Here is a 15,018-nt window from a genome sequence, read left to right as displayed (position 1 = left end):
AAAACAGATTTTTCTTTAATATATATAAAGATTATTTGTATATGAATATGAAACTAGGAGATCTGCTTTAACAATATCACTTTTGTAGTCTGACACATATTGCAAGATTCACAAGAACTGCAAAAATGATATAAACGTTTCTGAATATCTGTCATATTTAACTGTATATTACATTGTATGCATTGTCAATCATCATTGCATTCTTTGCATCAAATACTTTACATGATTTGGAATACTATATATATAATTTTACAATAAAACTGTTTTTTTTTTGCAAGAGACTGTTACAAATAAACATACTCATCTTTAAAAAGATATAAATTAGTTAAAATATGCTGCAATGCTTTACGCTTAATATACTATTTTGAAATTTATGAACGTGACGAAAATATATTTTGAAAAATATCTGACATATGAAAACATGAATAACAAATTAACTGATGGTGTTTTTGATTTTTAAAACTGATAAATTATTAGGAAAAATTTAGCTAAAATTACATTTCGTGTTCAAATAACTACATATATATATGTAAATGTGCAATAATGTTATCTTATGTATATTTATAAAATGTTACATAACATTACAATGAAAGTAATCTTTTGCGTTAATTAAATACCTATTACAATATTACAGTTTTTTAAAGTACATGTAAATATATTTTGTGTCTCATTTATCAATTAATAAAAAATATACTCTAATTGTTATAAATCCATTTATACTATTTATAGCATAAATAATAAAATAAATTACTAGAGTAATTGTATCTATACTATTTCATTTTGCTCAAGTTCTTATGATGCTAATTTGTAGAAATGTTTTTTGCATTTCTTGCATTTAATCTTGAAAGTAGAAAAAAATAAAAACAAATAAAGAAATAATTATATTAAAGTAATAGAGTTCGTTTTAGTTTTCAATATTACGACAATTTCAGAACAAATTCCTTTCACTTCCTGCAAAGCTATGTCAATGCTCAATATCTCTATTGCGTTCGAAATGGAATAGCGTCTGACCTAATGCGACCCGTATCTACTGATCCATTAAGTGGCGCCACTCGCTGGTAGCAGATCGAACTAGGGTGATTGCGATGCTAAGCTCCGTCCAAATACCGAAAGGATTTCCCTGCCGTTTTCGGTAACATTGATGCAGGGCAAAGACAGGAGTTGCGTTTATCTTATTGAGAGCTTCTCGATTGAAGTTGTAAGGAGGAACGAAGTTTATATTACGAGCCTGTGGTCCTTATAAACATAAGATAACTTTGTCTGATGCTTTGATCGAGAAATGAGGATCTCGAGAAAAAATCACAGAAATATTATAGATACAAATTTGTGATAATTGCATTCCAGATATCTTATTGTAGAAAGTGTACTATAACACTACTAAAATATCTCGATAATTAATAATTAGCAATTTATATGCGAATAAATATTAGTATACGCACATACACATTATGCGCAGACTAACATTTACGTAAAAAATATTTTTGCAATTAATTGTAGTAGAGGCTGTTATTTTTGCTAGTTGATAATTAGACGATATTCATTAAGCTTCGAAATTACAGTTTATTGGCGTTTACATTTCGTATTTGCGACGTAGCCGTTCGAATCAATTGAAATACGCAAGAGGTAATTTCATGTTTTCATGCATGGTCTAAAATGACATTTGTGGTATTAATGAAAAGTTTCGAAATGCTTCATATAACGAAGCTTTAAAACATCGTGCACATTGATATCATCCTGTATTTAATCTCTGGTATTGTCGCTAATTACAGAGTTAACCGTTCTGTAATTTGGCGCCAACGCGCGATGCGCTTTATTCATGTAATTTCATAATAAATAGAAACAAGTGAAATCATAAAGCATATTATCATGTGATTAAATGGAAAGTCAATGTTTAGTCTCCGTAATTTTAATATCAAATTACAATGCCTGTAAGCCATTAATACACTTACTTAATTTGCTGAATTTGAAAATTTTCTTTTACATACGATTATTTATGTTTAAGTTCTTTAGATATCTAATATAAACTACTTCTCCTGCTTTTTTACTTTCAGTTTTTCACAAATTTCTATATTGGCTAACGAAAAGTAACGCATCTTACTCTCTAAAATTCTTCTATAACATATTTAGAAATTTGTAAATGATAATTAACTGACGATTGATTTTTAAGGTACATGATTACATGCTTCATGATATCAGAAGATACAAAACTAATTATTCTTTATAAGTTTGTCAAGCAAAACTTCAGTTTTCCATGCAAACTACTTTTAATTAATCGAATTTAAATCTAAAAAAGATAATAAACCTGCGCTTTCAGCATCGATATAGGAAAATGTCATGAGGAGTAAAACCTTGGTGGCTTGCAGACGAGCTTGGCTCATGTTCAAGCTTATAAATAATTCCGTTTGTGGCCGCAATCGCAGTACTTGCCGACTGTAAGGCATAGGGAACAAAGTGACATGCGGAACGCATGGTGACGCGATACTGAGCACAGGGAATCTATGAACTATTGGCATGAGACATTGCCAAAAAGAAATCTACACCAACCGATATTTACTGCGACACAGATTTTGCTGCTACTTTATTGCAACAATGACGCCATTTTTTACTAATCCTTTCCATGCAAGATGTTCTTATTACATTGTAAATTGTATATTTTTCCTATAACTGAAAACGACTTTTAACATATTATAAATTATAAAGAATATCGCGTTATCTATTTTAAATTTATAAGTTACCTTTTGTTTTTATTTGCTTACTTTGAATTTACTTTAAAATAAATTGACCTAAACACTGAATTGAGATCTGGTATAGGTATAGGTATATCTACTCGACAAAATATGTTAACTTGTACTAAGTTGGTTAGGTAAAACAGCGGGATATTGTATAAAATATCTCAATAAAGATTATATTATTATCGTCCTTATTACTACACCCACGAAGAATATTAATCTAAAGTATGTTACGTTGCGTTAGACAAGATTTCTCATTATCTTAAAATAACGAAGAACCTGATATAATAGCGTAAAGACGGTGGATACAGTTTTTTCGCCTTTTTCATATATTCTTAAGATTACAACTTCGCGTCCTTTTCGTTTTGCGATATTCGCGAGATTACGACAGGCTTAACCGAGTTGATTGCAGATAACATCGCAGAAGCACAACAATGTGGCCTGAGCGATTTTTATTTTCCGCACATTAGTTCAAATTCCATCATAAATTGGCTCTTTCACGGAAGAAAGACCGTAGATGGGGCTTCAAAATGAAGCGAGAACCGATGGGGAAACGTAAAGTTCCGTGATGGAGGGAGCTAGGAGCGTGAGACGAGAGGGCCGAGCTTACACACAGATAGAAGATAGAAGGACGGAGGATGAGCCTCGGGCGATTCGCTCGACATCGCTATGTTGCAGTAATTGCAGCTAATTAAGAGCTTGAACTCTCTCGTCTCTCCCTCCCTTCCTCTCTCCCTCCCTCTCATCCCCTCCCTCTCTCTCTCTCTCTCTTTCTCTTTCTCTCTTGTCTCTGTCCTAGGGCCCGTGCCGGGCCTTCTCCAAAGGGCACGTGGTAACCTCTGTGTGCTACGTCTTTCTATCTGTCTAACCGCCGCCGACTTGTCTACCATCTACCGCCGGAAACAGTACATCAAAGTGCCGCTCTACCAACTACCGCGATCAACGAAGAGAATGTTTTGCAAGAACGGGCAAATATCGTTTCTTCTTCGACCCTTTTAGGATAACGACTAATATAATTGCCACCGTGTCTAATTACCAGTGAGATACTGTCAAATACATTATTGTAGGATAGATACCTTGCACGTGCAACAATTGAGATTAACTACTTTGGAAAGCGCTTCTGTCTGAACCCAATATACATAACAAGTGACTAACCGTATAATAGTGCAGCCGCGGCGGTGAAATGATAGTGAAGTTTATTCAATGTATTCAATGCAAGAATTACATATAACATTAAAAGCTTGATTAAACGTTACAATTGATTTGCTTTAATTTAAATTGTTTTCTAGCATTAGAAATAAAATTGTTTTCTTTTATTCTAATATTTAAAATAATGTTTTATAATTGATGTTTACTGTTATTACGCTATCAAAGCATGAGGTTATTATATGATTTTTAGTTTGTAAATACTGTACACAGAATATACTATATCAAAATTTACGATAAATTTCAGTGTTAATTAGTATTTAACAAACATAAAAGTAATAATCGTTAGCAGTTTTTGAATATTTATTAGACTAATTTAAAATTCATAGATTCTGAGAAGATAATTTTGTATTTTGCGCTTGACATAAAAATAACGCACTTTATTTGTGGCACCTGACAGTCGTTCATATAAAATACGCACGTTTTCTACGGTAAAATACGTAGGTGTATGCAGATCAAAATAAAAAGCGCAGTAATATATGTGGATATTTTTGTGTCAGAGGCCAAAAATCTAGGTAGAGCAATCTCATCATAATACTTTTTTGGAAAGATATAAATAAATGTAAAAATAATAAAAACTTTAACCTATACTATATTTACCTACGTTTTAAATTCGCGTAATCTTTCTTTTTTTAGTCGATCATTATATTCGTATAACCGAATTATCAAAGGTATTACTTTGCATTCTACCAACGTCTAAAAATGTAGCGAAAAATCTTGAGTTTATAATTATTGCTAAAATCAAATTAGATCAATTTATCAAAACTTCAACTTACAATTAAAGTAAACTTAAAGAAATACACATATTTTTTTAGAGAATAGAATTTAGAGAATAAAAAAGAGAGATAGCATATATATTTCGATTAATACACTATTTATAGATTCAAAAACGAAGCTTTGATTAGTCATTGGCAAGCGATTCTTATACTAATTGCCAAAAATAATATTTGCGAATACGTCATTCGTCATTGTGCAAGCATCTGTAATATCGATTATTATAGATGGTGACATTCCCAGATGTCTAATGGTTGTATTGCGCGATATGTTCCATGGTTATAGTAGCTTAACAAGTCAGCCTCTTCGAGTCGGGATATTGTCTCCCAGAGTTTCGCCGTCGTTACCACGCTCGCTTACGTTTGATCGATGACTCCTCCATCGGGCTGATAGACGACATCGGTTACAACTTGCCTTGTAGTAGACGCAGGAAGTTCATACGTCTATTGCGCGTACACACATCTGTCAGCCTCAAGATTAACGGGACAGCTTGTCCACGTGGTTATCCATATTGGAACGTGTACGAAAATTTATGGACGATAATTCTAATCGTTTTCTTTTGCAAGGTGAGTAACTTGTTGTCAATTAGATCCGCGAGAGAAATGCTCATTTTTTTAAAATTTGCATAAGAATTACTAAAAAGTCAAGAAGAAATAAATTATATGGACATATTAGATGTTAAATGTAATGTGACTTATTCCTTTTACTAGATTTCACAATATTATATAGTTAAATTTAAAACTAAGTCAAATATTATAGATAGTAAAAAGTATATTTTAAGATATATCTAATGGAAGTATAACTTCTATTATTACTGAAATCTGATAATGTCTTTTTATAGTTACTAAAAATGTAATACAGCCTTTCTTGCTGCATTACATATTATACTAATTAAAAGGAAGAAGTCTAAAGTCCGTCTGCGAAGTAATAAGTTCACGTTGTGCGTGTTGAATTTTTCGTGCTTCGTACACTCGCCGCGTCGTTTTCTCTTGAAAGTTCGTGTCCACATAGTAAAGAGAACGAGATATTATGTAATTGTAACTTTGCGTGATGGTATAATACACTTACAATAATTTTGCATATTTTCTTAAGTACTGATATACATATACTACAATTGTGTTCGTTTTCTTATCATATCTTGCTCGATACAGCATGCTGTGCGTAAATATATATACATATATATACATATTTACATAAAGCGACTATCAATATGTACTGAGGGAAAAAGTCAACGCATGCAATTTACTCCGCAAATAAAAAATGTTTGAGAACAGTTAACAAGCAAAAATTAATTTCGAGAAATTAATCTGAATGTAATATCAGTAAACAAAAGAAATCTTCTTCGTTACAACAGTAACAGTTGCATTTACTATCTAAGTTTAACAATTAGGAATTTTCCAATTATGAACGAGCGATATAACAGTCTTTCGTGACTAGAAGCCTTGTGTCCTTTGTAAAAAAATTTCAAACGAATTATCGGATTTCCGTGCACGTATAAGTAAAGACATGCACGCATAGATGCGCCATCACGACTAAGATGATATAGTGATCCATCTAGCAAGTAGTTGGGACAACTTAGTTCTCGTGCGTGCGAGAGTTTCCGTGTCTCTGTCGCTCCTCCCTTCTCCCGTGGGTGTCTATTCTCGCATGTACATGAGCATACACACTAATGTGGACACATACAAACATTCATATATATACATATACACACTTTCCCGTGACGTACAACCCTGTTCGTGGGGTAGACAGCGGCTAATCTACGTGTACGAAACCATTTAATACACAGCAGACAAAGGTGGACTCCCAACGCGCGCACGCATACGTGTGCCCGGTTTCGAAGATGTGCTCGTGTATCTATAGAGAGGAAAGAGAGGGATAGAGAGAGAGAAAATGGTAGCAAGATAGGAAGCAGTCAATAATTCACGCATTACTCTCGGTTATTATGCTACTGTGGCCGTGTGGTCGGCAATTCGGCTTTACATTCGCTTTACCAACCATAGTATCGGCCGAATCGCGCACACGCTGATTTACTAATTCGTAACCGCGCACCACGTCCGATAGAACTCTATCAACTTATTTATAGGAACTCACAAGCAACGCGTTCTTTCCCTGCGCGCCCTCCCGTCCGCGTCGTTCGATTTACGCTCTCTCGCGGAATGCTTGCTCGCGAGAGTGGTCCTTGCAGGTATACCATCTCGAATTGTTGCGCGTACGTATCTGCATGATAATGGAGCACGCGGATACCTCTTGGCTGCGATCGCATCTTCGGGCGGGGCGCGGTAATTTCTAGCCGTGCGCAACGTCGAGATGAAACATTAGACATTTCGAGCTAGTCGCAGCTAAAATCGCATCGCTAAACGGAACTTGCGTCGCTCAAAACGCTTCTTGATTCGTTTGTATCTGGTCTTCCGCTTTAGCTTTCGCTCGGTCGCATCAACACTATGTAATAGAGAAGATAGATGACGATCCATTTTCTAACGATCGCCCACGTATATGTTACAAACGACTTTAACCAGCAGATTAATCAACGTGTACTGGAGCATCTTGACACTTGTGTGATTGTGCTAAACGAAAGATAAATGTTGCTTAATAACCAACTTTATGCAAATGTGTGTTATCTTTTCGCAATTTTATATGTAAGCTTAGTAAATTTGTACAATTTTTAATTACAGTATTCTCACCGTACTCTTTTATGTAATTTTCTATTGTGCACTGTTAAAATGTTATTGTTTGCACACTATTGAGAAAAATCTCCGCTTATAACCATCGACTGTGATGAAAGAGATACTTGTCTATGCTACCTTCTATGTTAAGAGCTGATCCATGAAAAATTAAAACATGTCTTGCCGCTATTATTTACCTTACTGTGACAGTAGAGAAGAATAAAGTAGCAACGGAAAAAGAAAGATCACTTTTTACTATGTCTGAGCAGAAACTCTGGCCTGTTTGTCTTACGCTAATTAACTGAACATGAAATATTTTCCACAGACGCCTGGGGTCTTTTAGGTCGCAAGTCAGGGAAGAAAGAAAATAGCACATGGAAAGGAGACTAAGTTGGGGAGTTCCTTCTATTCAGCATTTTTTCGGCATTTTGTCAATTTTTTTCTTCTGCAATATAAATTATTAAAATTACTAGAATATAAATTATAAATAAAAAAATAGGCAAATTAACAATTAAAAATTTGTTATGTTAAATTAAGCTTTTTTGAGTAATGGCAAACGCAAGAGAGTTCTTAACTTCAATTTTCCAATAAAAATACTTTTCGTGTCTAATAAGTTTGCAATCTAATTAACTAATTTCTTTTTTGTGGATAAATTTTACAAGTGTTTCGATGTTTTTAATATCAAAAAGTTTTTTTAATATGTCGAAAGATGACAAAACTCCTTGATCACTTCTGAAAGCAAATGTTTGAAATCAGAATGGTTATATTACCATTTTCTTAAGATTATTCTGTTTCCATTCCATTGTACGACAAGTTCCGTACTTGAAATTCATCGTGTAATAATCTACATTTTATATTAAAATAATAGCACATCGAAGTTCCGTTTGATAATGGATCTTGCAAGATAAATAATGTCAAGTCCTTCACTGTGTTTTAGGATCATTATAACGGAGGAAAGAAAGAAAAGACGGAGATCGTTGCAAGCGACGAAGGAGAAAAAGAATCGCGTTCCATAAGTACGTACGTAACCGGGAATTCATTTTCTCTTAAAACGTCGGCGGGTTCCTTTCATTATAAATGTTATTAAACGCCGGAGGTCCTTTAGACTTAGCGGTGTTCAACATTTGAAGCGTCGAAGTTTTTTCTGCTCCCTTTTGTGAGCTTTTCGTCGCAGCTCCCTTTTCCTGACTGACCTGCGTCTTTTCCAAGTGTCGCCCTTACCGCTCTTCATCCACTAAAAGTAGCTTCATGCGGAACGTTTGTCTTGATAAAGTTGCAATCTCGTGCGATTCGAAGTTTTCTGGTTCGTGCGGCACAGTTTTGCAATGGCAGTTTCGAAAAATACAGCCGTATATACTTATGTGTGGACATACGACCGTGACGTACGTATAAAACGACAGTAGGGATCGTGTACTGATGTTCGTAAGATTTACTTCGTGCCTTTACATTTGATGCTTCTAATTAACCCGGTAACGCGATAATAACAATTATCCGAGTACGAAGTTTCTACGGAAGTTGCTTCATAGCTCGCCGCTTTGCTGTATGTGTGTATGCATATGTACCTTTTATACATATGTATACTCGGTCACGTGTGCACCTGTGAACTCTGGCATATACTTGTTCGGTAACGTTTGACGTGACGGCATCGCGCCGCATATGTTTCTCGTAACAACCCTCGCCTATCATCCGTAGGTAGTAAATTTAGGTTTATCCGGGGTATCCACGAGACGTTGTTAGTGTGAGAGTTAAACGTCGCCTCGTTCTCTGGTTATGTAACCAACTTTGCTGAGGTCGTAGTTAGAATTACTTTCGTAGTAAAGTAACAGTTTGATTAATGAAAATGCCGCATCGATTTCAACTGATGAAAATTAACAGTGATAAAATAAAACTTTATTTTCTTCTAAATCTTCTTCTAAAAGAAGAAAATCTATTATATAATAAAATTTGTTTTCTTCGTTCAAAAAAATCAGTATATTACGTCATTCATATGTCTATCAAAGAAATATTATTTCTATTTATAAATTCATCTAATCAAATGAATCAAATCTAACATAAAGTACGTTTATTTAAAACTAACTGTGATTATTTTGAAGGATATGCCAAGTTCTAATAATTTTCAATTTTAAAGTTAAATGATACAATTATTAAATTATATGTACCTAACTCTGAATATTGTCAAAGGTATACACGAGTATGTAAAATATGCTCGATAGCACGATTTATTTCCAGGAAGTGAAGTCTAAGGCACTACGATTTTTGCCATTGCTAGCTTGTAACGTCAGCGTACGTCAGCGTACCTGTCCGTGGAAATCGTACTTTCGTCTGGGTTCTGGTTTTGCTCATGGGCGCGAGGAAACGAAACAGAGGAACCGACAATTTACTGCCTTTCCTTCCTAGAAAAGGTCCGGCTAAATAAGAGAGCTTGGGGTCTTATTAGCAGATGATGGGAACGACGCTATTCCCTCCCTCCACGCTTCCCCAGGAAACAACGCTGCCTCGAGTTAACGGAACAGAGACGCAGAAAGACGCCGGTGGATGAAAGTAGTTTGTCAACCCAGGGCTTGTTCTCGGTCCAAGCGAACCTAATTAAAGCTGTACACTTTTCTTTCATTACAGCTTCTCTATTCGCTAAACCCTTTCAACTTTAACATTTATCTTCTTTTTATGGTAAATGGTCCATGCGATATCTGCTATTCATCATTTATAAACCATTAATATTTACACTTCCTGCTCATTCTTATTTTTTGTATATTTGAAATCTTCACGATAACATCAAATAATTCCTTCTCTTCTTTCTCTCATATTTTGTACTTTATTTTTATAAATAATATTTATTGCAAATTAATAAATTTTGATAAGTATTTTAATTTTTGCGAAAAATCTTATTAATTTTAAAGGTTGCTTGAAGAAATATTGATATTTAAAAGAATAATGTTATTCTTTTAAATATTCATTATCCGAAAATGTTAAAAAAGTTATTATTTTATGTAAACTAATAATCATTTTACTGCATGGCAATGCCTAGAAATTTAATAGCTCTTTTGTACCTTTTGCGCGATAAACACGGTACATAGAATAGGAAAAAGAAGGTGGCAGTGGTCAAAAGCATCTTGTTGGTCCGCTCGATAGCATTTCTTCGCGAAGAAGTGGCTTCATGCTCCATGTACGAAGAACGTAAACGTATCCCTGACACGGGGTTTCAACTAGGAATTCTGCGCTTGCTTCGATACGGTTCGCTCGCCCGTACGTTCCACAACTGAGTCCCAGCTTTTGGGTGAATTAGCAACCGCGCGGCTAGCGCTATACTTGAGCAGTCGTGTAATCTCGCGTATAGGCTGTCCCTTTCATAAACGCGCCAGGGCATTGTCGGTTGCACACGAATGCCTGGGTACCCAGTGGTTACGGTAATGAAATTGCTACGCTACCCCTACAGCTGATATTATTCCGCTTCCAACAGGAATGGCCATTGCGTCGGTTGGTTTAGGGACCGGCCGAGTGATATTTCGCGAAGTTTCCTCGAGCTATTCGCAAGCTTTCTCCCATTAAGCAGCGTAATGTCCGCTCTCTCTACCTGATAGACATGTCGTATCCTACAGCCGAACATGCGCGATAGTCGTCCGAACTACTTACAGTAACACTATCGATTGAGTGTCATTAAAAAAGATTATTTTGTCACTCTCATTTCGGTAGATTATATTAAAGTTGAAAATTCGCGAAGGAGGAGAAAATCAGAGGAGAGTGCAACTGTAATCCAACTACAATTTATCTAACACCAGATAAATGTGAGTTTAGAAAAGCGCTTGCTTAAAATAAGTACCTCACGATTAATATTGTAAAAGCTAGTAAAAATTATATATATAAATAATATATTGTTCTTTCGTTGCTTCGTAATTTAAACAAATCACGAGTATAGTGTTTGATTCGGTTAAAAGTGGTCAATATACGAGAAATATAATTTAAAAAATTTTTTTTTAACAAACGCATAACATTTTTTATCACAAAAATAGCAAGTCATGTACAATAGATGTCATTTTTTTACAATTTTCTTTCCACAATTAATCGACCAGCATTGTGAAATTTAATTAATGCTATTTTAGACATCGCTTCAATGGATTATTCTATATTTTTGTGAATATATAATTTGGTATAGAAAATTTATATCGCGTCATAAAGCAGTTCCTATTTATTTTAAATTCTGTGAGTGAAATGAGTAATGTTGAAATATTATGCTTTATATAAAACAGCAAGCGGCGTAATATAGGATTGAAAGTATAAATTACGGGGAAATTTGTAAATGAATCATTTGAAACTGAAATATGAGCGTAAGCTGGCTACGGCCGCGCAGTGAACATTCCAGTTCTGTGCCTGCGTAGTCAATATTTACCTGGCAAACGCCGTGCAATGAATTCGTGCAGTCTGTGCGAAATGACGTTTTATGTTATGTTTACATTTTCATTATTTATTTTACGTGGTATCAGCTGTTCACCACGTAGAACTATTTAATGTAATTCAATGAAAGGCGACTTTTGTCTTGGCCGTTTAGACGGATAAGCTTAATACTGAATACAGAATCGTAACATACCCGTCTTAGTTAAAACGTCAGTATAACAAAAAGTTTCATGCTTTTGTATTATGCTATTTTTAAAAATATTTTTTATATTCAAAAAATATTTGTAATTAAGTTAAATATTTCAATATAAGTATAATATTGTAATGTAATTTGTACTTAAAGATATAGGCATATAATTCTGATCACCTTACGTCTCATAATGCAAATAATAAAAGGATAATGTTTCACCCCTGTTATTTCATTAGTGACGCTCAAAACTGATTTTATTAAATAATGTGGTAAACGTAACGCGAGTTATCGCTACGTTTACTAGCGCGATCGCTGTTTTAATTATAGCGGTCAAGCAATATTGCCAAAACATACCGTATATCCTATGCAAACGAACGCGTCAAACGGAACGCAGATTATCCTCGGCGTTTAAATGTAATCGCCCTACCTGGCGATGATCGTGCGGATCCGGATTAGTTCTTCGATTAAGCTTAACGCAGTCGCATATCACTCAGAATGTCTTCTGGCGGTAACGACGATTTTATACAGGGTGCAAGACGGAATCGAACGGAGGATTACTATTCGAAGGAAATCAGCAACGACTGTGAGGAAGTGAGAGCCACTGGGCTTCTCTCGGTAGCAGTTCAATTACCGTTACCACGCTAACGACTGTGCCAGAGGGCCGATAATGTCACGATACGGGTCAGATACTGGCCGCGGTTCCTTTATGCTAACGAATGCTTACACATCGAGAGCCTTTACATAGACGATCATATATTGTATGCCAAAGATAGTGGAGAAATTACCTGAAAATGATGATCTTTGGCACATTGTAGTAGTCACCTTTACCCGAGATATTTTGCTGAGATTAGAAATACGTATGTTATGAAACTAAAAGCAACATAGCATCTTAAATACCAGAAGAATTATAAATTGTGAAAAATAATTGTAAAAATGTTACATTACACTTCTTTCTTAAGAGAAATTCGATTTAATCTATTTACATTTATCTCACATTCGCTCGACATATCCAAATTTCAAATACTATTATTTATCTAATGCACAGTTATTCAAAAATATGCAAAGATATTTTTAATTTATAACGCGTTTTAATTATTTATTATATATATTTCACAAAGAAGAGTAATTTTTTTCAATAATTTGTAGTATAACATTGTACGAGAGGGACTTCGACAAAAAGCGGAGCTAGCGTATCCATAAACATGAAAAATATGTGAGATATATTTTAAGAGCAAATTCCTCAGTTTCTTAATGGTAAACTTTCTTTTATATAACTGTTCTCTATATATAAAAAGTGAGGCTTTCTCGAGGGAACCTTCACAATTTATATTAATGGAATGAATGCGTGAAGGTACTGTAAACCGTGTGAAAATATTGTCTATCTAAATTTTTAGCTCCAAGTTTGAAGTTGCAAGTTTTAAAGTATGTAAGTCATTTTAAGATCAGTTAATTATTAATCACTTTTAAAATATGACCGGCAAATGGTGTCATTATAATTATCTCAGAAAAGAAGGTACATCTGTTTTATTAATGTCGAGATATTTGACGACGGAAGCATTTTTTATTTCGAGAGAGAGAGAGAGAGAGAGAGAGAGGGAGGGAGAGAGAGAGAGAGAGAAAATTCATTCACCGTATTAAATTAATTAAACTCATTTAATTAATTCCTGGAACGGCATGTTTAGAACGGCATTTCTCGCGCACGAATACAAAAGAATGTTTCGAGGGAAAATGAACGACTTTGTGGACAGAATATTCAAGATTACCGGCGACACGCACGCGTCGAGGAGCGAACGAATGAACGAGCGATCCGATCTCCATGGCGCAAAGAGAACGGTAACGAAAAAACTCCGAGTGCGAGCTGACGGGGCAAAGTAGTACCGCGCCGAAATGCACCATTGTGCGAGTCCCGTAGCCCGACGCTTCGTGCGGCTATTACCGCGATAATATCTCGGACGGTGCAGCACAAAATGCCCAATTAGGTATGAAGAGCGCGAAAAAAGGACAAGTCGACTAGCGAGAAAAAGGGGATGGAATAGAAGTGAGAGGTAAGGGGGTGCGATGGGGGTGCGACAGTGAGAGATAGAGAGCGGTGGCGGGTTATATCCGAACGGGCAAACGGCAGTCGCCGGAAAAGCGGTGGGGAGGAAGCGGATCGTATATGGGAAAAACGCGCTGGTAAAAGGAAGAAAGGGTGCAAGGGGAATGAGGGTGCAGCGTGAGTAGGTAGGTAGTTGGTAGGTAGAAGAGGTAGCGCACCCCCTTCTCCTGCCGGCAACCGTCAGAAGGTGAGAGTGGGCTAGTCAGGGGGTTTTGCGCAATGCGCCCGCTGCCGCTGCAGTGGAGTTTATTCCTGATCTCTGCGTACGTTCCTCTCTGTTTGCACGCCATTATATGTCACAGGCTGTTGCAGTTGGCAACTTTTTATATATGGGCAGCGTTGCCGTGATCCCCGTGACTGCGAACGCGCGCAGGGTGAAATAAGATTGCCGACTTGGGGTCGCTTCTTCCCCCGACTTCTTTGTTCCCCAAGCGAATGATCACGATTGACTTGCGCGACATATATAAGTTGCGAGACAAACGTACCATTCATAACTTGTATACGCGACCTGAAGACGATCGAAAAATAACTCTTGCAACAACGTTTTCTATAATAAATCGTAGATCGACTATTGCAGAACAGGCGGCACTCTACCTACCACGCGTCGATCTCACTGAGAAAGGGCTATCCTACCGCCGTTTACACCGAGTTCATTGTCTCGCGGTGGCATTGTTATTCATATTAGAAAGTAAGTTATTAATGATCCGTTTTCTCTCTTCATTTCCGCCCACGTGCCGTCGCAATTATATAGACTACTGTTAATGTGAACGCTCGGTCAATGAATTAAATAGATTATATAATTCTCGCTCAATTTATTATTATGATATATTGGCATGTTACGTTATGTTAGTTGTATAAATTGAAAATGACAGCTTTTTGTCAGATCAAGCTTAACAAAATAACCGAATACAAAATCTATAATCATGATTTAACCTATTATTTAAAAAAATGTTTTATCACTAATATAAA

The 15,018-nt window shown here is 35.7% G+C and overlaps 1 protein-coding gene across 6 annotated transcripts in view; it reads right to left on the bottom strand.

The window, feature by feature from the left end:
• The window catches only part of LOC112456887 (nucleolysin TIAR), a 529,776-nt gene that overhangs the window by 163,303 nt on the left and 351,455 nt on the right, over positions 1 to 15,018 (bottom strand). The gene's annotated exons all lie outside the window — the stretch shown is intronic.

This window comes from Temnothorax curvispinosus, unplaced genomic scaffold (assembly GCF_003070985.1).
Source record: "Temnothorax curvispinosus isolate PA1 unplaced genomic scaffold, ASM307098v1 QBEX01007285.1, whole genome shotgun sequence".
NCBI classification, from domain to species: domain Eukaryota; kingdom Metazoa; phylum Arthropoda; class Insecta; order Hymenoptera; family Formicidae; genus Temnothorax; species Temnothorax curvispinosus.
This window is presented reverse-complemented; position numbering and strand designations above follow the sequence as displayed.